Raw genomic sequence first — 27,678 nt, 5'->3', positions numbered from 1 at the left:
TGCTGCCAAAAGGTAGGAGGTACAGGAGCCTCAGGTCCCACACCACCAGCTTCAAGCAGTTATTAGCCTACAACCATCAGGCTCCTGAACTGGCGTAGATAACTTCAATCACCACTACTTTGAATTGATCCTATGACCTATAGACTCACCTTCAAGGACTCTTCAGAACTTGCGTTCTCAGTAATTTTTTATTTGCACAGTTTGTCTTTGCCGGTCGTAGTTAATCCATTTTTCATAAACTTTGTTGTTGATTTTCTTGCAAATGCCTGCCAGAAAATGAATTTCAAGGTACATAATGAAGTGGCCACTGAGTATATGTTCAAGGTCTTCTGCTACTGGAGCCTATTCACTTTAAGGTTCAATGTGTTGTGTATTCAGAGATGCTCTTCTGCACACCACTGCTTTAATGTATGGTTATTTAAGTTACTGTCGCCTTCCTGTTAGGTTGAACCAGTCTGGCTGTTCTCATTAACAAGGCATTTTTTGCTCACAGAACTGACGTCCACTAGATGTTTTATTCTCTGTGAACATTAGAGGCTGTTGTGTGTGAAAATCCCTGAAGATCAGCAGTTTCTGAGGTACTGCACCACCCCATCTGGCACCAACGATCATTTCACAGTCAAAGTCACTTAGATTACATTCCCCCCCCCCCCATTCTGATGTTTGGTCTGAACAACAGCTGAACCTCTTGACCATGTCTGCATGCTTTGATACACGATTGGCAGATTAAATATTTGCACTGACGAGCAGGTGTACCTAATAGAGTGGCCACTGTGTGTATATGAAGAAGAAAACCCTTAACTCTGAGTGGAGTCATTGGGACGCCGTCATGATGGCGATATCTTTAGCAAGCTTTCTTATTTTTACGAGGCCGAGTTGCTAGCTCGACGCTCAACCCAGCACGGATGGAAAGTGTGCAAGGGAGCTGGCTGGATTCGAACTCAGGAGCCTTCACTCCAAAGTCCGGCGCTGATGCCACTACGCCACCAGCCAGTGCCATTCCTATGGGAGGCAGGATAGAAGAAGTTCCCTGTGGGACTTGGTGGGGTTATACAAGATGTCAGTGGCAATCTGACTCCTGAGATGGACGCAGTGAGATCCAGAAAAGTTTCCGAGATGGTCCGGATGAGTGAGAGGACAAAGGTGATGACGATGATTTCTGCGGGTCGATGTCGGAGAGGCTTTGCTTTGCTGGTGGAGGTTGGGGGTTGATGTTGTGTCCGAACAGGCTCGGAACAGGAACAGCTCTGTGTAACTAACCAAAAGGCCAACACAGCTAGGGGCCCATGTGTGTGCATACCGCCCCCCCCCTTTTGATCTACGGAAGGTGGGGGGAATAAAAACAGATGCTCCACAACTACTCCCAGATCCGCAAACTACTTCCAGCTTTTTTGGGAACTTTTGCTGCTAAGTTCCGGCATCTGCAGTCTATTCCGTTCTCGTGTTTCTTCAACGGTGGTTCCTCTCGACTACATTTGCCTTAGTGGTCACACTTCTCTCCTCACTTCCAACCTCCGCACCGACGTAAGGATAGTTTCCTTGGTAAACCCTCCATACCACCAGCCACCACATTCGGTGGAGTTTCGGCCACTTCCAAAATGGAGAGAGCACCAGGCACACCTTTCAGCAATTCACTGTTTCTCCCTTCAGTCGTCCCTAACATTCACGCTCCTTCTCCAGAAACCACAGGAGATGAAGAACTTGTCCTCTGAACCTTTTATCCCCCTTCCCAGTATTCAGGGCCCCAAACAGAACGAAGCAGTGTTTCGTTGGCAGTTTAAAAAACCAGTTTGGTGCATTGCATCTGATGTTCGCGATGCGCTGTCTGTACGGGAGAAACTACATACATAACGGCGACCGCTTCTCAGTTGCCTGTCGCTTTAATTTTGCACCCCACTCCTCTGACCTCTGTGTTCACTCTGCAACACGGCTGGATCGATCACTCAGCCCACAAGGAAGTGGAGATTCTCGGGACGAGCATATTGCTTATTAGGTGAACGCTCTCCAGTTGCCTTGTCTTTGGGAAAATGGGAGGTTTCAGAGGGATACCTTTAGTCGGGTAGGGAATGATATCGCGAAAGAATGTGGAGTATTTGATCTGAGGATAAGTCCTTCAGTAGTTTATCCAGTTGTAGCTCCATGGAAGCTTGTATGGCCTGACATAGACTGGCATTTGTTAGAGGTAAAAAGGAAAGAAAGATATAAAACAGATTTGGTAAATGCATTTAACTGTCATGTGATGGAAAAGTATAGCGATTATACTCACATTTATACGGATGGTGCGAAGGAACCTGCAACAGGAGTGACAGGATTTGGGTTGGTCATACCAGCAAAAGAAATTGGAATCAGCAGAAGAACATCTAATAAGTTAGGAGTGTTTACAGTGGAGATGCTGGCGGTGTTGGTTGCGTTGCAATAGGTGCAGAAAGCCAGACAAGTCAAAGCATTGATATGTTCAGATTCATCCTCAGTTCTAGCAAGTTTAAGGTCTTTTCACACAAACAGTCGGCAAGATGTACTTTATGAAGTCCTTCAGTTAGTTACAAGAACTGCGAATCAGGGAGGTCAGGTAAAATTTCTATGGGTTCCAGCACATGTAGGGGTGAAGGGGAATGAGAGGGTGGATGAGTTGGCAAAGAGGGCGTTAAAGAAAGAAAATGTAGAAATGCACATTAGTATCAGTAAAGCAGAGGTTAAGTGTGTAATCTGGGAAAAAGTCAACCGAATGTGGCAAGAAAGATGGGACAGGGAGGGGAAAGGGAGGCATTTATATCAAATACAAAAGACTGTTGCAGTCAGTAGGGTAGGTAATGGAAACAGAAGAGAGGAAATTGTGCGGACTAGGTTAAGGCTGGGGTATTGTGCATTAAAGAAAACATTGAAAATGATAGGGAAACACCAGACAGGATTGTGTGAGGAATGTCAGGAAGAGGAGTCAGTAGAACATGTAGTTCTGAGTTGCAGGAAGTATGGGATACAGAGAGAGATGATGAGAAATAAATTAAGAGAGTTGGGGGTGCAGGAATTCACATTAAAAGGGTTGCTGGGCATGGGTGAGAGAGCACAAGTCCGGGTATTTTTAGCATTTTTAAGGGGTGCAGGGGTTTTTTTTTATAGAATATGACGAATAAACAGGAATAGGATACTAGGATGGTCAAAGATGGGAGGGTGAAGTGTAGGTTTGCGTGTGTGAGACTGGGTGAAGGGGTTTAGAATGTACGTCCAGTGCACATTCTGGAGCTGAGGGTGGCGGTAATGCACCATTAAGCTGGATGCCAACCGCCGCAAAACGAGATACGGACAGACAGTTGCCTTGTCTTTCCTGTTTGGTACGAGGAGATACCGCCTGCAAGGTTATTGTCGCCTGCTCGCTCCACGGCCGCCATCAGAGCCGCTGAACATCGCCTGCCCGTCTCCCGGCGCGGTTGCCAGAGGGGAGGACTGTGCAGCCGGAGGGAGAGCTGTCTGGGGTCCTGCCGCTGGCCAGGGGCGGCGGTGCGGCAGGGGAGCGGGCCCTTTAAGGGGCGGGGGTCTCTCTCTCGCTCTCGCCCTCCCTCCGCACCCGGCCCGATTCAGCGAGAGGCGGCGCCGGCGCCGGCAGAGGCTGCGGACCGGCACCGGGGACTGGAGCGGGCACGGAGCCGGGCCGGAGTGGGCCGGCGGCAGCGGGCGATGGGTGAGTGATCGAGCGAAGGGGCTGCTGCGGATTCCCGAGCCGGCGTCCTCCTCCACCCCGGCCCCTGCATCAGCACGTCCCGGGCCTAGGACCATCCACCTCGGTAGGGGCGACCAGGCCGGCCCACCCTTCCTCCCCGAACCGCCCCTCTTCCCACTTCCCCGCACCGAGATGGTCATCCCGCCCGAGTACCAGCCACCAGGTCAAGGGTCCGGCAACCTCCCCTTTCCCTCTCCGGCCACAGGCTAACAATATCCCCTCACCTCCCCTCTTTTCACCCCTCACCTCCCCTCTTTTCACCCCTCACCTCCCCTCTTTTCACCCCTCACCTCCCCTCTTTTCACCCCTCACCTCCCCTCTTTTCACCCCTCACCTCCCCTCTTTTCACCCCTCACCTCCCCTCTTTTCACCCCTCACCTCCCCTCTTTTCACCCCTCACCTCCCCTCTTTTCACCTCTCACCTCCCCTCTTTTCACCCCTCACCTCCCCTCTTCACCCCTCACCTCCCCTCTTCACCCCTCACCTCCCCTCTTCACCCCTCACCTCCCCTCTTTTCACCCCTCACCTCCCCTCTTTTCACCCCTCCCCTCCCCTCCCCTCTTTTCACCCCTCACCTCCCCTCTTTTCACCCCTCACCTCCCCTCTTTTCACCCCTCACCTCCCCTCTTTTCACCCCTCACCTCCCCTCTTCTCACCCCTCACCTCCCCTCTTCTCACCCCTCACCTCCCCTCTTCTCACCCCTCACCTCCCCTCTTCTCACCCCTCACCTCCCCTCTTTTCACCCCTCACCTCCCCTCTTTTCACCCCTCACCTCCCCTCTTCTCACCCCTCACCTCCCCTCTTCTCACCCCTCACCTCCCCTCTTTTCACCCCTCACCTCCCCTCTTTTCACCCCTCACCTCCCCTCTTTTCACCCCTCACCTCCCCTCTTCTCACCCCTCACCTCCCCTCTTTTCACCCCTCACCTCCCCTCTTTTCACCCCTCACCTCCCCTCTTCTCACCCCTCACCTCCCCTCTTCTCACCCCTCACCTCCCCTCTTCTCACCCCTCACCTCCCCTCTTTTCACCCCTCACCTCCCCTCTTTTCACCCCTCACCTCCCCTCTTTTCACCCCTCCCCTCCCCTCTTCTCACCCCTCCCCTCCCCTCTTCTCACCCCTCCCCTCCCCTCTTCTCACCCCTCCCCTCCCCTCTTCTCACCCCTCCCCTCCCCTCTTCTCACCCCTCCCCGCCCCTCCACCCCTCCCCGCCCCTCCACCCCTCCCCGCCCCTCTTCCCTCCCCCCTCTTCCCTCCCCCCTCTTCCCTCCCCCCTCCCCCCTCCCCCCTCCCCCCTCCCCCCTCCCCCCTCCTCCCTCCCCCCTCTTCCCTCCCCCCTCTTCCCTCCCCCCTCCCCCCTCCCCCCTCCCCCCTCCCCCCTCCCCCCTCCCCCCTCCCCCCTCCCCCCTCCCCCCTCCCCCCTCCCCCCTCTTCCCTCTTCCCTCTTCCCTCTTCCCTCTTCCCTCTTCCCTCTTCCCTCTTCCCTCCCCCCTCCCCCCTCTTCCCTCTTCCCTCCCCTCTCCCCACCCCTCTTCACCTTCCCCCCTCCCCTCTCCTCCCCCCTTCCACTCCACTCTTTCTCCCTGGCCCCTTCCCCTCCTCCCTCCCCCCTCTACTCCCCTCCTCCCTCCCCCCTCTACTCCCCTCCTCACTCCCCCTACTCCTCTCCTCCCCTCCTCCCCCCCTCCCCCCTCACCACTTCTCTCCTCCACCCAACCACCACACCTTCCCTAATTCATCTGCCTCTCTTTGTATGTTTGTCGCTCGTGCCGAGGTGGCCAAACTGTACCTGGAGACTCTCCCTTGGTGATTACAGCCAATTTCAACATCTCACCCACCCAACACGGTCCAATTGTCAGATATTTCCTGATTTTATTCCCATGGCTATTGCCCTTACTCCTAGAATGAGTTGCTGTGTTTAGGAATGCTCCTTGTGCCTGGTGTGAATGCTCTCAGCTTGCTCGGTGAGTAAAAGGTGTGTTTGGTGCAAGTGTGTCTACTGGGCGTTGTGTTCCAGTTCTGGAGAGATGCAGTTCCCAGATTTGGGGCTAAGACTCTGCAATTCTTGGGCCTGCCCTATACCAATAAGAAAAAGCCAATCTATTGTCCATAGAGTGACAGGTGAATACTAATCTCTATCTAAAGCCAGCTCTCATCAGTAATTACCCAAGTGCTTGGAAGCCGTAGTTATATTTGGCTGGAGAGGTGGATGAATCTTATTAATCTAAGCAATGTTCTCTCACGTTTGGAAAAGGTGATTGCTAACTGACCTTGGAAGGGCAAGGCCTGATGAAGTGATAGGTGAAACTTAATACAGGATCGCTCGTCATGTGCCATGTCATATCGTATGACGTGGACGATTATGGTCTTTTCTACAACTGTGATTGTTCTTGGCAAATTTTTCTGCAGAAGTGGTTTGCCTTCTGGGCAGTGTGTTTACAAGATGGGTGACCCCAGCCATTATCAATACTCTTCAGAGATTGTCTGCCTGGCATTAAACAGGATTTGTGTTATGCACCACCTGCTCCTTTGGCTTCATGTGACCCTAATTGGGGAGGGAGGGGCTAAGCAGATGCTTTACCCTACACAAGGGTGACCTGCAGGCTAGCGGAGGGAAGGAGCACCTTACACCTCCTTTGGTAGAGACCTAACTCCACCCTCTTGCCCTAATACAGGATTAAGAGGGAACTGATGCATTTTGGAAGTAACTCCAGTCAGCTGAGCCACAGATATCAGGGGTATTGTAAGCTGTATTTTCATTCTGCTTGGTTCTGTTTGTGAAACAAGTAATTCATATGCAACTTTTTACAAAGTCAGTAATTAGACCTTTGCTGGAGTTGTGTCCATGTTGGGGCACTGCACTTCAGAAAGGTTGCCAAGGCATTGGGCTGGATGCCTAGGCGGCTTACTGCAGTGAAAGCAGGTATATGGGTAGTTGGGGAACAGCTTGGGGACCCCCTGAAAAAACACTGGACATCATCCTGTTCCGAGCACCCAGGGGCCCCAGGACAATCACTGGGACATTGTCCTGCTCCGAGTATCCATCTGCTCATAGAATAGGTGGACGAGAGCAGTTATCCTGCAATAACACCGCTAGTCCTTGTCAGAGTGGAGATAGCCAGGGGGAAATTTAAGAGTGGTTTTCAAAGTCCTGGAGTATTTTGAAAGGCTAAGCAAGAAACTGCTTCCAGTACCTAGAAGAAATGGTGACGAGAGGACAGAGATTTAAAGTCATTGACAAAAAGACAAGAAGGTAACGGGAATATTTTTAAACAGACCACGTTATAATGTTCTTGGAATTTGTAAATGTGTGAATTCATCTATATGTGTATATAATAGGAAGTTGTTGGAAAGAGAAATTTGCAAGGTAGACATGAGATTCTGCAGACGCAGGAAATCTTGGGCAGAACGCACAAATTCCAGAGAATCTTAGCAGGTCAGGCTGCATCAAAGGAGGGGCATAAACAATGGATGTTTTGGGCTGAAACCCATCGTTGGGACTGCCCCATTCTTTTCAGGGTTTCATCAGGACTGTCCCCTTCCTTTTCAGTCCTGAGAATTAGTTTCTCATTTTCATATGTACCAGCGGCAAGTGAAAAAATTTGTTTGACGTGCAAGGGCTGCCGAGGTTGAATGCTGTCCTTTGGGTGACAGTCAGTCATATGTGAGAAGGCAAGTTTTAATACTTTCCATAGGTCTGTTGAACAACCTGGGGCCTGTTTTAAATATAAGACCCAGAACACAGGAAAGAAATAACCTAGTGCAAGGGTGGGAACCTTTTTCGAGAGGGCCCGCCCAAAGTGTCAATAATCAAAAACAATTCTCTTGAATGCCGTAATAATTCTGAGTAGAGATTATCATAGGTTAGTGAATTAGTAACAATAATTATGGACTTTTTAAAGGGAAAAGTATGAGTCTTGTCTTATTTATGTGTATTCACTGTTTTACTATGAATAAAAGTACAAAAGAGATTGAAATAAATGAGGCATTTTCAAAAACTTAAAAAATTATTAATATTTTAAAAAGACAATTGAAAAATAACATCACTTCTAAATAGTATTGTACTTCACATAAGGGAGTCTAGGACCAGAGGACACAGCCTCAGAAAAGAAGGATGTCCTTTTAGAACAGAGATGAGGAGGAATTTCTTTAGCCAGAGGATGGTGAATCTGTAAAATTCATTGCACAGATGGCTGTGGAGGCAAAGTCATTGGGTATATTTAAAGCAGAGGTAGTATGATCTTGATTAGTAAGGGTTAGTCAATGGTTACAGGGAAAAGGCAGGAAAAAGGGGTTGAGAGGGATAGTAAATCAGCCATGATTGAATGGCAGAGCAGACTCAATGGGCCAAATGGCCTGATCCTACTCCTGTGTCTTGCGTCTTACAAAATAAAAATTGTGAATATGAAATTATAAGCTTTTCACATTAATAAAAGATCGAGAAAATAAAAATACACATTGAGAACATTAAGCCAACTTAAACACATTAAACTAATTAAAAGAAAAACACAGGAATCCAAAATGTGGGTCTAACTTCCAATTTACTTTCAGTGGGTTGTGGTCTGCGGTAGTGTGATGACATATGGAATTCTCCTTGTTTATAACCCCTAATGAATCACTTAAACAAGAATGCTTAATCAACCAATATATTTACAAGGTTACTCAAACATTACTAAAGTATTAAATGCACAACAGACATGTTCTCAGTGAGGCTTTTATTGTGTATTGACAATGACAAATAATTTATAGCTGGCTTGTATTTGGTTGTTTTGAGAGCTATGCACATAGAAGTTGTTTCATCATTAAGTCTACTCCTGTAATTAGACTTGACCAAGTTCATCACGGGGTGGGGGGGGACAACTTGCGCGAATATTCATGGTGGTGTTAAACTACATGTATTTATCGTCATGATCCAGAGTTCACTCACAAACAGCAAGAAAAACACATAAGCAGAGCGAAGGCAAGGGCAACTGGTCCAACTGTTTACTAACCAAGTATGTACTGATGTGTACACCAGGTCTGTGCGAATTCCAAAACGTATCATCCGATGTGAGGTGTTCTCGTAACCTTTTATCTGACACCAAGCTGGCGTGAGAACTTTCCTGTGAAAACGTTTCACTGTTCTTGGGTTCTAAAAATAATTCCCTGCCTCATTTGGCATCAAAGATAATCACTACGCAGCATCTTTTTTATTACGGTGCGTTTTAAAGAATCGAGTGGTGTCACTGCATGCTAACGCAAGTTTTGCACGTGCCACAGGTTCGCCACCCCTGGTAGTGACATGGTATGACAACAACCGTGTCTTCAGTCTCAACAAAGGAGCTGGTCATTGACTTCAGAAAGCGTGCAGGGAGGGGTGGGGAGTGCAGTCCACATGGCCTTGTCAACATCAGCAGTATTGGGATTGAGAACTTCAGGTTCCAAGATATGAGCATCATCAGTAGCCCTTCCTGGCCCAACCACGTTGATGTTGCGGCCGAGAAAGCTCACTAATGCCTCTACTTCCTCAGGAGGTATGCCCCTGTTTGATCCTTGTCATATTTTAATGGATGTGCCATTGGAAAGCATTGTCTGGATGCATAACTGCTTAGTATGACAACTGTTCAACACGTGACCGTAAGAAATGTCAGGGTTGTGGACGCAGTTTAGCACATCGCAGAAACTAGCTTCCCCTCTATGGACTCCGTCTATAGCTTTTTTGATTGGCTTTCGTTGAACTTTAAAAACTTCCCAATCATCTGACTTCCCACTCACTTTTGCTACTTTATATGCCCTTTCCTTGGCTTTTATGGAGTCCTTAACTTCCCTTGTCATCCACGGTTGCCTACCCCTGCCATTTGAGAACTCCTGTGGGACATGTCTAATCTGCGCCTTGTGAACTATTCCCAGAATCTTCGGCCATCTCTACTCTACTGTCATTCCTGCCAGTATCCCCCTCCAATTCACCTGGGCAAGCTCCTCTGTCATGCCTCTGTAATTCCCTTTATTCCATTGCAATAATGATACATGTGACTTATGCTTCTCCCTCCCAAACTGCAGTATAATTCAATCCTATTGTGATCACTTCCTTCTGAGGGTTCCTTTACGTTAAGCTCCCTAATAAGATCTGGGTTATTGCACAAAACCCAATCTAACATAGTTTTCCCTTAGTAGACTTGAGCATAATCTGCTCTAAAAAGCCATCTCATAGACATTCAACAAATTCCCTCTCTTGTGATCCGGCACCAACCTGGTATGAGTTTAAATCACTCCCAACAGTTCTAGTAAATCTGCCCACAAGAATATTGGTCCCCCCTCGGATTCAAGTCCAACCCATCCCTTTTATACAGGTCCCACCTGCCCCCACTCCAATTCTTCAGCCAAGCCACCTCATTCTGCTCCTGTCCTCACTGTTGCGTAGCACAGGCAGCAATGCCGAGATTACTACCCTTGAGGTCCTGCTTCTCAGCTTCCCTCCTAACTCCCTGTATTTTGTTTGCGGACGACCTTCTCGGGCTGCTCACCCTCCCTTTTCAGGATATTGTGGACGCTTTCAAAAACATTGCAGACCCTGGCACCTGGCAAGCAAACTACCATCTGTGTTTCTTCCTAGTGCCCATGGAATTGCCTATCTGCACCCCCCCCCCCAACAACTATAGAATCCCCTATTACTGTTGCCATTCTCTTCAGTTCCCTGCCCTTCTGAGCCACAGGGCTGGGCTCAGTGCCAGAGGTAAGTCCCCCTTCCCCCAGCAGTGCTCAGGATGGAGTCTGAGAGTGTTGTCTGGAAGGTGAGGATTAGAGTCAGTAGCTGAGGAGTAAAGGTCTTTGGCAGAGTCCAAACCAATCTTTCAATACCTAATTTCCCTTTCTTGTCCAAGAGCTGTATGTGCAGCTCCCCGGCAACCCCATCCTCACCTTCCCTCGGCTCTTGAGTTTGGGTCCTTAATGGGTGTCTGGGTTTGTGTCTCATCAATAGAGCAGATCCTGATATAATAGACATCACCTCATTTGCTGCCACCTGAATGGGTCTACATTCTGTTTGGTCCAGTGGATTGCTATACCATTCTAGTCTATCAAGGCAAAGCAGCTTCTTTTCCTGCTTTAGATTCTCCTCCAAGTTTGACTTGGGTTTTTTTAAGTTCCTCTGATTTCTTTTACGGCTGCTTTGGCGATTTTTGCTCTTTTTATTCCATGCTCTAGAACTCTTGGAATCATGAAATTCTACGGCAAGGAAGGAGGCCATTCATTGTGTCTATGCCAGTTTTCTTTCAGAGCCAACCTGCTCTCTGCAGCCTAGCACATTTTTCTGCACTACACCTTTCTGCAATTTCCTTTTACACCAAAACAGAATCTCCCTTTAGCATCTGCAGACACTGCAATACAGATTTCAGCTGCATGTTTCATCAGAGTTTTTCTTTATTTCATCGTTAGTTGTCTTCCCTTTTATTTGTTTTTAAACTCTAGTCCTCAATTGTTTCACCAACGGGTATGGCCTCCCATTAAGGCAGATATATTTAGGAGCATTTAAGAGACTCTTAGATGAGCACATGGATGACAGAAAATTGGAAGGCTTTATAGGATGGAAAGGTTTGATTGATCCTAGAGCAGGTTGAAAGGTTAGCACAACATTGTGGGCCAAAGGGCCTGTATTGTGTTGTGATGTTTTACCCTCTGTTTACACTACCCATTGTTTCATTACTTTGTCAATTTTCCATAGGACATAAGAGCAGAATTAGGCCATTCAGCCCATCAGCCCCATTCTCCGTCTTCTCCCTGTAACCTTTGATGTCCCTGACTAATCAAGAACCTGTCAACCTCCTCTTTAAATATACCCAGTGTCTTGGCCACCATAGCTGTTTATGACAACGAATTCCACAGATTCACTTTGGCTAAGGAAATTCCTCATCTCTGTTCCAAATGGACGTGCTCTATACTGAGGTTGTGCCCTCTGGTCAAAGACTCCCTCGCTATAGGAAATGTCCACCCTATCTAGGCCTCAGAGATCATTATGATAGCAGCCCACCGAAAGGCCCCGAGCTTTTTTTTTTCAAACCTTCTGTTGCCTTAGCCAAACAAGCAACTCCTCACGATGATTGCAGCCTGCCAGTCTTCTCCCCTTAGTCTTTTCAAAGAAAGAAGTCCTAGCCTCTAATCTCTTGTAAATGCGATTCCTTGCCCTAGCTGTTTTCCCCACAAATCTTCCCTAGTTCCTCTAATGCCTTCGCATCATTCAGTCACAGTTGTACATGGAACTTCAGCTGAGGCGGAGCTAGTTCAGCGCAACTTCTGTGCTTTTATCTCTGACGTTAATGATAAATCCCAGAATTATGCATTCCTCTTTCTAAACCTTTTCTGACACTTCCATGTACCCCGAGTTGCCTGCACCCCTTGTACAGCGGCTTCCTGCCTTCACTATTTCCTTTCTGCATTCCTCCCACCAAAATGCATCGCCTCACATTACTTGGCATTAAACTGTATCTGCCACGTGCCTGCCCATTCCACCAGCCTGCGAATATCTTATTGCAATTTATCACTGTCCGTTTCACAGTTCACAATACGTTGTTCAACGCATTACAATACACCTCAGTACAGGCCCTTTGGCCCACAATGTTGTGCCAACTTTTAACCGACTCCAAGATCAATCCAGTGCTTCCTGCCCACAAAGCCCTCCATTTTTAACGAGCAAACATTATCTTTATTTTTTTACACGTACATCAAATCATCCAGAGAAATGTGTTGTTTGCATTAAGAACCAACATAGTCCGAGGATGTGCTGGGGGCAGCCCACAAGTATGCCATGTTTTCAGTGCCAACATAGCATACACAACTTAACCAACCCTAATCTTTACGTCTTTGGAATGTAAGAGGGAGTTGGAGTACCCGAAGGGAACCCACTCCTTACAGACAGCAGTAAGAATTCAACCTGGAAATGCTGATGCTAAAATGTATTATGTTAACTGCTATGCTACGTTGCCACCCGGATTTTTTTTAAATTCACGTGCCTTTGTAAGAGTCTCTTAATTGCCCCCAATGTATCTGCCCCCTCCCTCCACCCTTGGCAGTGCTTTCCATGCACATACCATTCTCTGTGTGTAAAAAAAAGCTCTAATATCCTGCCCCCCCCTGCTGTATTTTCCTCCAACTAACTTAAAGTTATGCTTTCTCATACTTGCCATTTCCGCCCTGGGGAAAAATAGTTGTCAGATGTCCACTCTAATATGCCTCTTATTGTCTTATAATGAGGAGGTTGTAAGGAAAGATTAAATAGTCTGGGATTGATCTTAATGGAGTTATTAAAATAAATTGGAAAAAGCAATTTGACAAATCTCTGTCCCCCTCCCCCTCAAAAGAAACATCCACTACAACATTCCATCTCATGTTCTCAATATTTATTACTTAACTATTTACGTTATTTTTTTTTCTTTTTGCATTTGCACAGTTTTTGTCTTCTGCACTCTGGTTGGGCAATCTTTTACTGATTCTGATATCGTTATTATTCTATATATTTATTGAGTATGCCCACAAGAAAATGAATCTCAGGATTGTATATGGTGACATATACAGTATGTACTTTAATATATTTACTTTGAACATTATAGTTCTTCAGCCAACTTTATAAGCATGCTATCAGCTCATCAATTTAGCTCAGAACCTTGTTAAGTTACACCTTGTCAAAAGCATTGGAAGTCCATCTACACCACATTGAATGTATTGCCCTCGTCCATTGGCTACCTCATCAAAAAAATAGGCAAATTGGTTCAACATGATTTTCCCTAAACAATTAAGTACTGGTTTTTGTCTTAATTAATCAGTTTTGCTCCAGGTGTCTGTTAATCCTGTTTTTAATCAGTATTTTCCAACAGCGTTCCCCATCCTGAGGTTAAAATGACTGGCCTGTATTTGCTGGGGTTAGTCTTACTTCCCTCCTGAACGCTCCAGAGCTCTTTCCCACCCCCTCCCCTCCCTCACACCTCATTCCCATATCTAAACACCATCAAAAGATTATGGTTGGTGCCCTATTCTATGATTTCCATTCTACCTCCTTCAGCACCTTAGAGTTGATCCTATCCCATTCTGTTGCCCAGTACACCAAACTTTTCTCCATGGGATCAATTTTTTAAAAAATGTATCCAGTGTCTCCAAAAGTAGTGGCGTTGGGTTGTTTTCCTGACCAAACTCTGTAACGGGTGGCCTATCGTAGGGATCGGTGCTGGGATCTTTGCTTGCCATGTGTATGTGTCTATAGTACGATACGTTCGCTGATGGTATGAACATAGGTGAAATTGTAGACACTGAGAAAGATTGGCTCAATATACAGAGGAACATTGAACATTGCAGCACAGGAATGGGTCCACAGTGTCTGCAGTGAGCATGATGCTAGATTCACACTCAACCACAGAAACTGGCTTTCCAATTAATTAGGTTAATGATTCTTTTTAGCTAACATCAATTTTATGATGTTGTGATCACTATTTCCTGAATGATTTCCTGATGAAAGTTGGTGCACTTGACCCAGCTCTTTCCCAGAACTAGATCCAGCAATGCTTCCTTCTTCACCATTCCCCATTTCCTGTTTCCCCTCTCTCACCTTATGTCCCTACCTGCTCACCACATCCCTCTGGTGTTCCTCCCCCTTCTCTTTCTTCCATGGTCTTGTGTCCGCTCCTATCAGATTCCCCATTCTCCAGCACTTTATCTCTTTTGCCAATTGACTTCCCAGGTCTTTACTTCACCCCTCCCCTGCACATGTTCTACTTCTTTCTCCTCTCCTCCCCCCCCCCCCGCACCTTACTCTTCCTTCTCTTCCTTTCCAGCCCTAATGAAGGGCCTCGGCCCGAAATGTCAACTGTTTACACTTCCTTAGATGTTGCCTAGCCTGCTGAGTTCCTCCAGCATCGTGTGTGTGCGCGCCTGTGTCTGTGTGTGTGCCTCCTTCCTTCAACAGAAATATATTTCTGGACACAGAAATAATATCAATATTGTCTCAGCTTACATAATGTAATTAAAACCCCCATTTTATAGCCACTCTAGATTCTGTATTTCCTTGTACAAACATAATTTGTTTAGTGACCTGTAAAAATACACCCAGCTGTGTTAGTGTTTCTGTTACTTCTAGACTTAAACATGTCTCCAGCACAGTAATATTCTGCCGAATCAACATTGCTAACTCATTGTACGCTATCCTTCCTGGATAATTTGTATCCACAAGTATCAAATATCCAGGCCATCCACTTTTTGAGGAAGAGAATGATGACATTATGTTCCCATGTGGTTGTCTTATTCCATAGTTGGCAAACATCTGCACGTTCACATATGTCTGTAGTAATTAGTTTTGTTTTCAGTTCATTTCTTCCCTTCATTCTTAACATTTCTAAGGCAGAAATCTCCAGATTGTTTGTTCAAAGTTCAGAGTAAAATTTATTACCAGAGTACATACATGTCACCACACACAACCCTGGGATTCTTTTTCCTGTGGGCATACCCAGCTAATCTATTGAATAGTAACTGTAAACAGGATCAATGAAGGAGCCAGTAGAGTGCAGAAGACAACAAACTGTGAGGATATGAATCAATAATGAAAACATGAAATAACAGAGTAAAGAGTCCTTAAAAAGATCTTTGGTCGTGGGAGCATCTCAATAGATGAGTATAGTTATCCTCTTTTGTTGCAAGAGCCTGTTGATTGAGAGGTGGTAACTGTTCTTGAACCTGGTGTCTGTCTTCAGGCACTTGTACCTTGTACCTGATGGCAGCAGTGAAAAGAGAGCATGGCCAGGGTGATGAGGAACTTTGGGTGCTGCTTTTCTATGACAACGTTTTATGTAGAATGGCACCCTACTTGACAAATAACAGATGTCACCACCGGAGTGGCCACTGCGAGCTGCGTCGCGCCGCCATCTTCTCCTCCCACCAGGGAGAAGTTTATGAATAAAGAAACAAAAGTTGCTCCGGTTCTTTGACAGTGTGTATGTGGCCTGGTTATACAATAATACTATTAATAAAAACGCTGGAGACGGGAGTTAAGGTTCATGTTTCTTTACTGGCAGAAACCGAACTTGGCACACACGTACAGATCAATACACGCCTAATGCCGCATGCTCAATATGCACCTAATAGTGCATCCAACAACGTGTTACTACAACGTAAAGTAGCCCCTTATTATACTGTAGGCTATACGGTACAGACAGCAAATAAAAAAACATGCACAAGGAAAACTATGAAGATGGAAGATGTTCGCAACTAGATAAAGTTCTTGTAAAGTTGTTTAAGCTCCGTATCAGTGAAGGTGTAGACTGTCAGGAGAGGTAGTGAAGGAACAAGCAAAATTATTTCACGAAGAATTAGGACTGGATTATGAGTATGATTGCGATAAAGGGTGGCTTCAGTGTTTCAAGCTGCGACTTGGTGTGAAATTTCATGCAGTGTGTGGTGGAAAACGGCCAGCAGACAAGGAAGTAGCTGCAGGGTTTGTTGATGAATTTGCTAAGTTAGTTGCTGATTGAAAATGTAAGTCCCGAGCAGGTCTACAAGGTAGACAAAACTGCGTTATGTTGCCCTATTAACCTAACCACCTGTGATTCAGCAAAATCACGATCCAACCCCAATTCCGGACTTGTGGTGGTCTACCTGTGATTTGTTATGCCTGCAGACAAAACAACAACTTTCACGACATCTGCCTGTGGCAGTAAATCTGATTCTGAAAATGCATAGCAACCCTTAGCAAAGAATGTGTTCTGTCTGGTGAGGTGTGATATCACAGATGGGTTGTGAAGTCATAATAATGGACTGATGTCGGAATGAATACTTCACCTCGCGGTAACCAGCTAGGATTGGTATTCTGTTTGAACGTTAGCTTCTGTGCAGACTGGACCTCAGTAATTCCCATGGTTATTTTGTATGTACTGTATTCTCCACTGCGCTGGGTGGATACTGCGCAGCTATGAGGTATTTTCCCTAAATCGACGTGTTTTTCAGTATTCGGGGGTTATATGAGGGATACTGGGGTTAGAAGATTGCCATGGGAGTAGTTGCAGATACCCTATTCCTCAGAGACTTTTGGGCTTTCGAGCCAGCTGAAGGCTTCCATATTGTCTGTTCAGTATTAGTCACAGATTAAGTTAGAGTTTATAACCAACATCATGGAATTGTAATTGTCAATGATTTGACAGTCTTCAAATTACTTTATTGCTTTCACCAATCGACTTTCCAGCTCTTAACTTCACCTCTCCCCCCTCCCAGATTCACCTATCACCTACTGCCTTGTACCTCCTCCTCTTCCCCCCCTCCATCTTCTTACTCTGACTTCTCATTTTTTTTTAACCTGTTCTGATGAAGGGTCTCGTCCTGAAATGTCGACTGTTAACTCTTTTCCATAGATGCTGCCTGGCCTGCTGAGTTCTTCTAGCATAATGTGTGTATTACCTCTGTATTGTCTGTTCAATATTAGTCACAGACGAGCTGTTGGAGCTTATACCAACATCGTGGAATTGTAACTGATTTTGGTTGTCTTCAAAATGCAGTACAATTACCTCCACTGGTCTCTCTGACTGCAGCTTCCAAACTCATCCAAGCAGGACAAAGAGCATCATTACGTGTTGGCTCCAGGTCAAATAAGCATTGCATGTGACTTGGAAAAACCTTGTCTCTATAAAAATAGTGGAATCTTTTACCCAGCAGCACTGTAGGAGTACCAGAAGCGAAAGGACTTTTGTGGTTCTAACAGGTTGCTCACCACCACAATAACGAGGGCATGAGCGTACCTGAGTTCTCCTCTTCTGATAATAAATACACCAAAAGAAAATTCAGCCTTGATGCTATGGGCAGTGAAAGGAAGTGGTGAAATTGAAAACTTCGAGCAAAGCATACACCAGCATTGTAAAAAGACATGAGAACATAGAAGGAACTAGATCTAGCTTTTCTAAAAGTTCTGATTGTAATAAAATGTTCTCATTCTGAAGTATTGTTCTGCAATTTGTGGTGAAAATAAGGTTAGTGAAGCAACACACACACAATGCTGGAGGAAGTCAGCAGGCCAGGCAGTATCTATGGAAAGGAGTACAGTCGATGTTTGTGTTGAGGTTAGTGATGCACTATCGGGGAGCGAATCAGATAAGTATGATTGGAAATGGTAGAAATGTTGGTTAGATTGCATTTGACTCTGCCTTGCAGAACCTACCAGAACCACTGGAGCTGCCAGAGGGCCTTTTCCTTGTTTAAGTGTCTCTGATCAGAGAGATTTAGTAATATTTGAAAAGATTTTAGATTTGTCAACATTTGTTTTAAAGAATAGCTTTAGTAATGGATTTTAATACGACAATTATTAATTAGACTAAGTATTTTGAGCCTGTTAACTGTGATGGCGTTCAACTATCCCATTCCAATGAGTAGGATCTCTCTCACAAGACATCTAGTTATGGCTGGCTTCGAGCTGATGGGCAGTTTTCAGTCCAGTTAAGAGGTGGAGGGAGGGCTAAAGGTTCAAGATGGTTTGTTGCCGTGTCTCAGTACACAAGTGTAAAAGAGAACAAAATCATCGTTTCTCCGGATCGGATGCAGCATAAAAAACACAATAAATATAAAAGCAATCCTATAAACAGAATGTACAAGTAATTGTTGGGTCAGACTTTGTAAGATTATCTTGTAAGCACATGTTGTTTACATGTACTGTACGTAAGGTGCCGCTAGGTACAGGAGTATCTGAACTTCAGATGACTGACAGGCAGAAAATGACAAAGTAAGCAACACACATCAAAGTTGCTGGTGAACACAGCAGGCCAGGCAGCATCTGTAGGAAGAGGTACAGTCGACGTTTCAGGCCGAGACCCTTCGTCAGGACTAACTGAAGGAAGAGTGAGTAAGGGATTTGAGAGGGGGAGGGGGAGATCCAAAATGATAGGAGAAGACAGGAGGGGGAGGGATGGAGCCAAGAGCTGGACAGGTGATAGGCAAAAGGGGATACGAGAGGATCATGGGACAGGAGGTCCGGGAAGAAAGGCAAGGGGGGGGGGACCCAGAGGATGGGCAAGAGGTATAGTCAGAGGGACAGAGAGAGAAAAAGGAGAGTGAGAGAAAGAATGTGTGCAAAAAAATAAGTAACAGATGGGGTACGAGGGGGAGGTGGGGCCTTAGCGGAAGTTAGAGAAGTCGATGTTCATGCCATCAGGTTGGAGGCTACCCAGACGGAATATAAGGTGTTGTTCCTCCAACCGGAGTGTGGCTTCATCTTTACAGTAGAGGAGGCCATGGATAGACATGTCAGAATGGGAATGGGATGTGGAATTAAAATGTGTGGCCACTGGGAGATCCTGCTTTCTCTGGCGGACAGAGCGTAGATGTTCAGCAAAGCGGTCTCCCAGTCTGCGTCGGGTCTCGCCAATATATAAAAGGCCACATCGGGAGCACCGGACACAGTATATCACCCCAGTCGACTCACAGGTGAAGTGTTGCTTCACCTGGAAGGACTGTTTGGGGCCCTGAATGGTGGTAAGGGAGGAAGTGTAAGGGCATGTGTAGCACTTGTTCCGCTTACACGGATAAGTGCCAGGAGAGAGATCTGTGGGGACGGATGGGGGGGACGAATGGACAAGGGAGTTGCGTAGGGAGCGATCCCTGCGGAATGCAGAGAGAGGTGGGGAGGGAAAGGTGTGCTTAGTGGTGGGATCCCGTTGGAGGACAAAGTAAGCAAGTGACTCTTGGTAAAAGTGTATTTCCAAGTTGGCAGCAGGACAGCGACTTTGCCAGTGTTGGTATGAGAAGGGAGTTTAAGTGTAAAGCAGCGGTGCATGGCGGGGCCATAGATCGGAATGCTGGTGTGGGATGTGTACATAGGTGGAGCTGGTGACAAGCCTGATGAAGTGGAGGAATGTTCAGACAAGGAGTGCCTTTGTTTTCCCTGCCAAACCTGGAACGGACTTTCCCGGCTTGTTTACCTGGGACGCCCCACAGGCGAACTCATTCTCATCACTTAAAGCCCTCCGCCAACACTGGCATTCTCGATCCAAGCAAAGCGACCAAGGTCTCACCAGGTGCCTCTTCCTCTGGCCTAGGGGGAGTGCTGGTGCAAACCTGCTCACGGAAACAGGTGGCATATGCATCAAGAGCAAGGTTCCAAGTGAAACTTATTACCAGACTACATACAGGTTACCACATACAAGCCTGAGATTCTTTTTCTGTGAGCATACTCAGCAAACTTTACAACTCCTCCCTTGGAGGGTGAGACACCCTGAGCCAATAGGCTGGTCCTGGACTTATTTCCTGGCATAATTTACATATTACTATTTAATTATTTATGGTTTTATATTGCTATATTTATACTCTACTCTTGGTTGGTACAACTGTAATGAAAACTAATTTCCCTCAGGATCAATAAAGTATGACTATGACTAAATCTATAGAACAGTAACTGTGAACATCTGGAACTATAAGCTGTAAACTGTGCAAATGCAGATATAAATAAATTGCAATAAATAATGAGCATGAAATAACAAGATAAGAATCCTTAAATGAGTGTAGCTATCCCCTCTTGTTCAAGGGCCTGATGGTTGAGGGGTAATAACTGTTCTTGAACCTGGTGGTGCAAGTCCTGGTGGGACTCCCAGATCACTTAACTGTAATGTTAATTCTAGCATACAAACCAGTGATCAAATGGGTCAGACCAGTTCTAAAAGTGGTGAAAACCTGGCCTGAGGGGGCAATCTTTGCACCGCAGGACTGCTTTGATGATACCAACTGGAGAATGTTCAGGGAGATTGCTACCTATGGCAACCAAGCTAAGATGGAGGAATAGGTGGATTCTGTGACCAGCTACATCGAGAAGTGCACTGAGAATGTTAGTGTTACGAAATGCAGCTGGGTGTCAGCAGATCAGAAGCCGTGGCTTACTGCAGAGGTCCGTGCCAGGCTGAGGGATTTGTGATGCTGCCCTTAAGTTAGGAGTTCCCACAGCTCTCGTGAAGCAAGAACTGTGCTTTCTTGTTCCGTCAGGAGGGTGAAATGGGAGCATTGTCAGAGAATTTACAGCCACTTCTGCGATACACGGGATGCATCTGGCAGGGAATTCGGAGGATTACAGGCTACAAGTCTGCCCTGTGTATCAGTAACCAGGACGCTTCACTCCCTGAGAGGCTGAATGTCTTCTACACCCGGTTTGATGTCCAGAACAAAGTGCTGGTCAGGAAGGCACCCCTCACCCCCCAGTGGAGCAGACCCTCTCTCTGGCTGAAACTGAGGTGAGGAAGACCCTGAGCAGAGTCAACCCACGCAAAGCTATGGAGCCCGATAATATACCACGTCAAATTCTGAAAGATTGTGCAGCCAAGTTGACAGATATATTCAACATCTCTCTGGTACAGTCCATTGTCCCCTCAGTTTTCAAAGTGGCAACCATCATTCCAGTGCCAAAGAAAGCAACAGTGACCTGCCAAAGTGACTGCCGTCCGGTGGCATTAGCACCAACCATTGTGAAATGCTTTGAGCGGTTGGTCATGGAGAGTGTTAGATGCGAATCTATAGACAAGTAGTACATACCTAGCTTTTCTTTCTCTCTCCCTCCCCCCAAAGAAAGGGAGATGTGGTAGTTAAAGGGTTAATCCTGTGCTGCTCAGGTAGCCGCTCCCACATGGGAGGAGTTCACATATTGTACAAGCAGTGTTATCAATAAAGTTCAGTTGATTGTCCTCAAGGCTGGTGTCCTGGTGTGTTCTGCACTATCCCTCCATATTGAACACACCATTTTGTGTTCCCTTTCCAATGGTGTTATAACTTGGAATGCATGTTTCCCCAGCACACCTGCTGGTAGTTCCTGCTTTTAAATCATGCATATTTTCTGTATAATCTAAGACTTGCTTGGGATTGTCTAGGCTTGTGCAGAACCATAATTGAATTTATTGGTGAGGACTGTTTGCGTGAAGGATGCCTGGGTGAAAGCCAGCTGTCTGAACCTGTCTAGTGCGACCCCTAATGTTAAAATACAAACAGTTTGAAGAGGAATTTTCAAACATTTGCAGGTTTGCCACTTCTGGTAATTTAACTTTATCCTACGCCAGCACCTAGCCTAGTTCTCCAAAGTTAAGGTACTCTTCTGAGTGGGACACAGTTGTTTGCACAGTACTGTAGTAATTTTATGTATTGCACTGTACTGTTGCCACAAAAATAATCTGAAATTTGACACTTGTCAGGTCAGCATTTTTTGGAGAGGAAAACACCAATAAGTCAAGTTTATTGTTGCTAACTATATACATATATATAACATACATAATCATGTAGTGTATATAGAAACAAGACAATGTTTCTTTCAACCAGGGTGTAAAGCACATAACACAATAATTTATGAAGGTAAGGATAAAATCTACAGGTGAATGACACATAAGTAACAAACTAAAGTGCATTAATATTAAATATTGTAGGGTACAGAACAGGTTAACCAGTGACACTTTGAATACGATGTGGCAGGGAGTTCAGAAGCCTAGTGGCCTGAGGGAAGAAACTGTTTCTCATCCTGACTGTTAGTATCGGAGTCTCCTGCCTGATGGTAGAAGGTCAAACTGGATGCTGGATGAGTGGGTGGGATCCTTGATAATACCAAGGGCCCTGTGTACGCAGTGTTCCTGATAAGTGTCCTAATGGATGGTGGGGAGCTGCCTATGATCCTCTCAGCTGTTCTCACAGCCCTTTGTAGGGACTTTCACTCCAAAGCGTCAAAGCTGGCTAGGGCCGGATATCTGTAATTTGATGTTCGTATTTGTTTGAGGTGATCTTGATCTACTTGCCACATTCCTGCTGATAAACATCCTCTCACAATTTAAAGTATTATCACCTTTATGAGATTAAGTACCAAATATTCCGGTTCTCTTCAGCTTCAAACACACTTTTTCCAGTTCTGCTCACTGACCCAAACATTTCCTGCTTCTGGCTCTACCGACTGCTAAACCTCCTGAGCATTTTTATTTCATATTTCCTGTGTCGTTGGAACTGCACACACTCAGGCAAGTGGGGGACATTCCACTAATGAGGGAGGGAGACAGAGAGAGGGGTAGCTTCTGCCACAGCGGGGGTGTGCGATGTTTGGCATGGGTAACTCGTGGAACATCTTGGTGTTTCAGATGTGTTCACTTATGTTAAATGTTAGCAGCTCTGTGTTGTGTTGTTCATGTCTTCTTGTATGCAGGAATGAACTGCCTCATTATCAGAATCGGGTTTAATATCACTGGCATGTGTCATGATATTTGTTAACTTTGTGGCAACAGTACAATGCAAGACAGGATAACAGACAGAAAAAAACTGAATTACTGCAAGTATGTATATTTTTTTTAAGTAGTTAAATAATTAGTGCAAAAAATAGGAATAAAAAGTAAGGTAGTGTTCAGGAGTTCAATGTCCATTTAGAAATGGGATGGCAGAGAGGAAGAAGTTGTTCCTGAATTGTTGAGTGTGTGCCTTCAGGCTCCTGTACCTCCTTCCTGATGGTAGCAATGAGAAGAGGGCATGTCCTGGGTGATGGGGGTCCTTAATGATGGACGCCACCTTCTTGAGGCATCGCTCCTTGAAGATGTCCTGGATACTACAGTAGCTAGTGCTCCTGATGGAGTTAACTACGTTTACAGCTCTCTGCAGGTTGCTTCAATCCTTTGCAGTAGCCAACACCCCCCTCCTCAATACAGAATGTGCTGCAGCCAGTTAGAATGCTCTCCATGGTACGTCTGTAGAACTTTGTAGAGCGTTTTTGGTGATGCACTCAATCTCCTGAAACTCCTAATGAAATATAGCCGCTGCCCTGCCTTTGTAGCTGCATTGATATCGGCAATCTTTCAAACGGGACTGGAGGAGGAGGAGGAGAAGATGGCTTCGGTGGTGATGTCTGTTATTTGTCAAGTAGGGAACCGTGCACAATTCTGATTTGATGGAGACAGACGTGAGAGTACGGAGGAACATCTGGAGAAACTTCTGAAATGCCCGCTTCGCTGCCACTGTTACTGTGTGGTCCGGAATCTCCGGAGGAGAAGGCCCTGAATCCTCAGCTTTGGGTGTTTCAGAGGCCGGGGCGAGGTCGAAGGCGCTCGGCAGAGGATGGCGCTCGGGAGGCTGTATCGGAGGGGCTGGTTGGAGGCTCGAAGTTTTCGGACGGACGGACTCAGTATCAGCTGTGGTCGGGTGCTTCCAATGCATCGGCAGTTGTCGGTGCCTGGAGGTTTATGGCAGGGAGTTTCTCCCTTTTGCCGCCTGGTATCGGGGACTCGGGAGTCAATCGACTCGGGACTTTGAGACTTTTTTTTTTACCGTGCCCATGGTCTGTTCTTTATCAAATTATGGTATTGTTTTGCACTGCTGTAACTACATGTTCTAATTATGTGGTTCTGTCAGTGTTAGTCTTTGGTTTGACCTGTTTTTCTGTGCTATCACTCTGGAGGAACATTGTATCATTTCTTAATACATGCATGCATTTCTAAATGACAATAAACGAGGACTGAGTGTTCTCATAATTTAATCTTAAAAAATTGTGGAATCGAAAGCAAATGTCTTCATCTTCGATGATGGAGAGAACTTCTCTGCTGCATGATGAGGGAATAAACTTTTTGGAAATGTACAACTTTAAAGTGGTGGTAGTGTGAGGGTTCAGTTATCCCAGTGTTTACTGAACCAACCACAGACTAAAGAGTGTAAAATAAGAGGATTTATAAGAATATGCCTTCAGGGGAATTACCCAGATTGCTACATTCCCAAAAAAAAATAGACTTTGTTGAGTCTGTTTTTAGGGATATGTTGTAGGACAAAGTGGACAAGTTTCACTGGGAAGTTGATTGACAATTGTTAGGTTTATGTCAGTAATGCAAAGAGTCCCAAGAGAAATCTCAGAGTAAAATTTCTGAATCAGAGTAGAGCTAACTTCACTGAAGTGAGGAAGTATCTGGGCAGGATTTTGTAGGACCGAACTTGTATGGTCATGGTTATAGAGAAAGCTGTCCAGTACTGATTGGTACATTCCCATGAGGGAGAGGAGTATGAGAGCCAGCTGCAGAATTCCCTGAATGACCAAAGAGGCGCAGGGTCGACGGTGAATGTTGCATCCCTGATGCGCACCCAGAGCAGCACTATACAGAGTTGCTGTGCTGCCGGCACCCTCTCCACACAGCTGATAAGTCCAAAGAAATTTGATGTTGGCTTGCAGACGTTGCCGAGCTCGGTGAATACTGCAACATTAAACGCCTCAACCCGAGCTACCACCACCCAGTCCAAAGAAATAGCAGAGAAATGATACAGTTTGGCCCTGGCAGCATTGCTGGAGTTGCCAGTCAGCATTGAACTCAACATGGGACTGCTTAGGGACTCCCAGCTCCGGATTTTTCCTTCAGGGTTTACTCCCGAGGCCTTCTTCACGAGAGGGTATAGCCACAAAATCAGAGACTTCCTTCACCTAGATGAGCTGCCAACCACAAGCCCCATCTGCCCGAAGTGACTGGTTTTAAAGCGCCAGTAACCCTGTAAGCGTAAATTTGCTGGATCAAATAGCGACAGCACAAAAAGATATTTACTTATCTTTTCACCTGTTTATTTCTTCGAGCTGAGCCGGCGAGTGAACTTGGACCCGACATCAGGGAGAGAATCGTTCTCATCTCCCTGGCGGTTCTACAAGTTCACTGCCTGATGTCAGAGTTGTCAGAAGTTATAAGGCCACCAATACAAAAGAACAATCAGTTTGATGAGCATTCCAGCCGAGTCAATGGATTATTGATACAAAGAACAATCAGTTTGATAACCATTCCGGCTAAGTCAATGGACTACTGATACCAATGAACAATCAGTTTCATAATTATTGCAGCCAAGTCAATGGACTATTGATACAAATGAACAATCAGTTTGATAGACACTCCAGCCACCTTAATTAAAGAAAGGAGTGTCCTACCTGGTTTGCTGGAGCCCCAATTATAAATATAAGAACATACAGCAAATTTATGCTTTAATTAAGAAAGGAAAGTTCTATCTAATTTCCATCAGGTACTGCCTTTTGTCAAAATCAAAAGGTGTGAAAATCCCAGAGGCATCTTATGTGGATCTGGGCAAATTTTAACCCTCATCTTGCTCCAAAGAAAGCAGCTGTGAGACATTATTCAAACACACTGCAGTCACAGACATAGTCAGTACTTAATCCATTGTTTACAGGAATTTGAGAATCCCCCATTTCCTTAAACTTTATCATTCCCTCCTTTTTATCATTACATGATAACTTTTCAGAACAGATTGTCGCTTCTACAACATGATACAAAACATACCCAACATGCTCCCCGTTCTATCTGCTTAGTGTAGGTATGGCAGAGGGACAGAAAAGTGTTAACGTGGGGGCCTCTGGAAACAGGGGCAGGTCCCCTTAGGGTCATTAAAATCATCATTAACCAATACATTTTTCAGTCCTTATCAGTTCTGCCAGTAACGTGTTTACAGTCTGTTCGATGTATCCACTGGAGCTGCCCTTCCACCTTCACTGCAGTAGGTGTTGTCAGTAGCACTTGGTACGGTCCTTTCCACCTCGGTTCCAACTTCTTACGATCCCAGTTCTTAATCAGGACAAAATCTGCAGGCTCGATGGTGGGGTAGTCACCCTTGGGCTGGGTGTTGTCCTTTCGATTGGCCTGTTGTACCTGTGAATGCAGACTTTGGAGAGCTTTAGTTAACTTGCATCAATATTTTCCTATCTCCTCCCCTAAGAACCATTTCCTATCTCCTCCCCTAAGAACCATTTCCTATCTCCTCCCCTATGCATGTCCATCCTTTCAGGAAGGAGAGGTCGGGCCAGTTCCGACCCCCATGGGGTTCGCATGGGCTTCCTGTAGATAATCAAGGTGGAGGATAACCCAGTTTTAACTGAGGGTGTGATCCTCATGTAGAACAAGGCCAAGGGTAGAACCTTTAACCAGGTCAGTCCAGTCTCCTGGGTAAGTTTGGTCAACTTATCTTTTAAGATACCATTGGCTCGTTCAACTATACCAGCTGCCTTTGGATGGTGGGTGCAGTGGAACTGTTGTTTTATAGCCAATTCCCTGCAGATTTCCTCATTTATTTTGGCTACAAGGTGCGGTCCATTGTCTGAGCTTATCATTTCCGGGAGTCCATAACGGGGAATTACTTCCCTTAATATTTTTACAACAGTATTATCTGTAGTGGGTATAGCCTCTATCTATCTGCTAAATACATCTACTATTACCAAGCCAATATTTACAACAATGTACTCTAGGTAGTTCTATAAAACCAAGTTGTAAACAAGAAAAAGGTCCACCAGGCAAGAGGGTAGTTCCAGAAACGCAAGGCGTTCCCCTTTTACATGCTGTGGCTCGCTTTTCAACTGCTGCCTGGAAATCAGGGCGCCACCGCCACCTAGATATTAACCATTCCCTCCTTGCCCAAGTGTGTACAATTATTTACATAATCTATCAAGATAGATAAGAACTCAGAGGGAACACAAACCTGTCCCACAGGGGTCACGGCACTAAATGTAAACATAAGTTTGCTGGATCAAACAACGACAGCACAAAAAGATCGTTACTTTTCACCCATTTATTTCTTCGAGCTCAGCCGGCGAGTGAACTTGGACCCGACATCAGGGAGACGACCTTTCTCATCTCCCCGGAGGTTCTACAAGTTCACTGCCTGATGTCAGAATTGTCAGAAGTTATAAGGCCACCGAAACAAAAACAATCAATTTGATAAGCATTCCAGGCAAGTCAGTGGACTATTGATACAAAGAACAATCAGTTTGTTAGACACTCCAGCCGCCTTAATTAAAGAAAAGAATGTCCTACCTGGTTTGTTGGAGCCACAACTTAATTATAAAGATAAGAACATACATCAGATTTATGCTTTAATTAAGAAAGGAATGTTCTGTCTAATTTCCATCAGGTATTGCCTTTTGTCAAAATCAAAAGGTGTGAAAAGCCCAGAGGCATCTTCTGTGTATCTGGGTGAACTTTAACCCTTATCTTCTCCAAAGAAAG

General features: G+C 45.6%; 1 protein-coding gene across 4 annotated transcripts in view; it reads left to right on the top strand.

Moving 5' to 3' along the window:
- Positions 1-3,119: 3,119 nt before the first annotated feature.
- LOC140204895 (beta-1,4-mannosyl-glycoprotein 4-beta-N-acetylglucosaminyltransferase-like) overlaps positions 3,120-27,678 on the top strand; it is an 80,426-nt gene continuing 55,867 nt past the window's right edge. For all 4 annotated transcript variants that reach the window (XM_072271816.1, XM_072271814.1, XM_072271813.1 and 1 more), the window contains exon 1: positions 3,120-3,676. The gene's annotated coding sequence lies outside the window, so the exon portion shown is untranslated. The remainder of the gene's footprint in view (positions 3,677-27,678) is intronic.

This window comes from Mobula birostris, chromosome 11 (genome assembly GCF_030028105.1).
Source record: "Mobula birostris isolate sMobBir1 chromosome 11, sMobBir1.hap1, whole genome shotgun sequence".
Lineage (NCBI taxonomy): Eukaryota > Metazoa > Chordata > Chondrichthyes > Myliobatiformes > Myliobatidae > Mobula > Mobula birostris.
The sequence above is the reverse complement of the archived record's forward strand: the minus strand, read 5'-3'. Positions and strand labels throughout refer to the sequence as shown.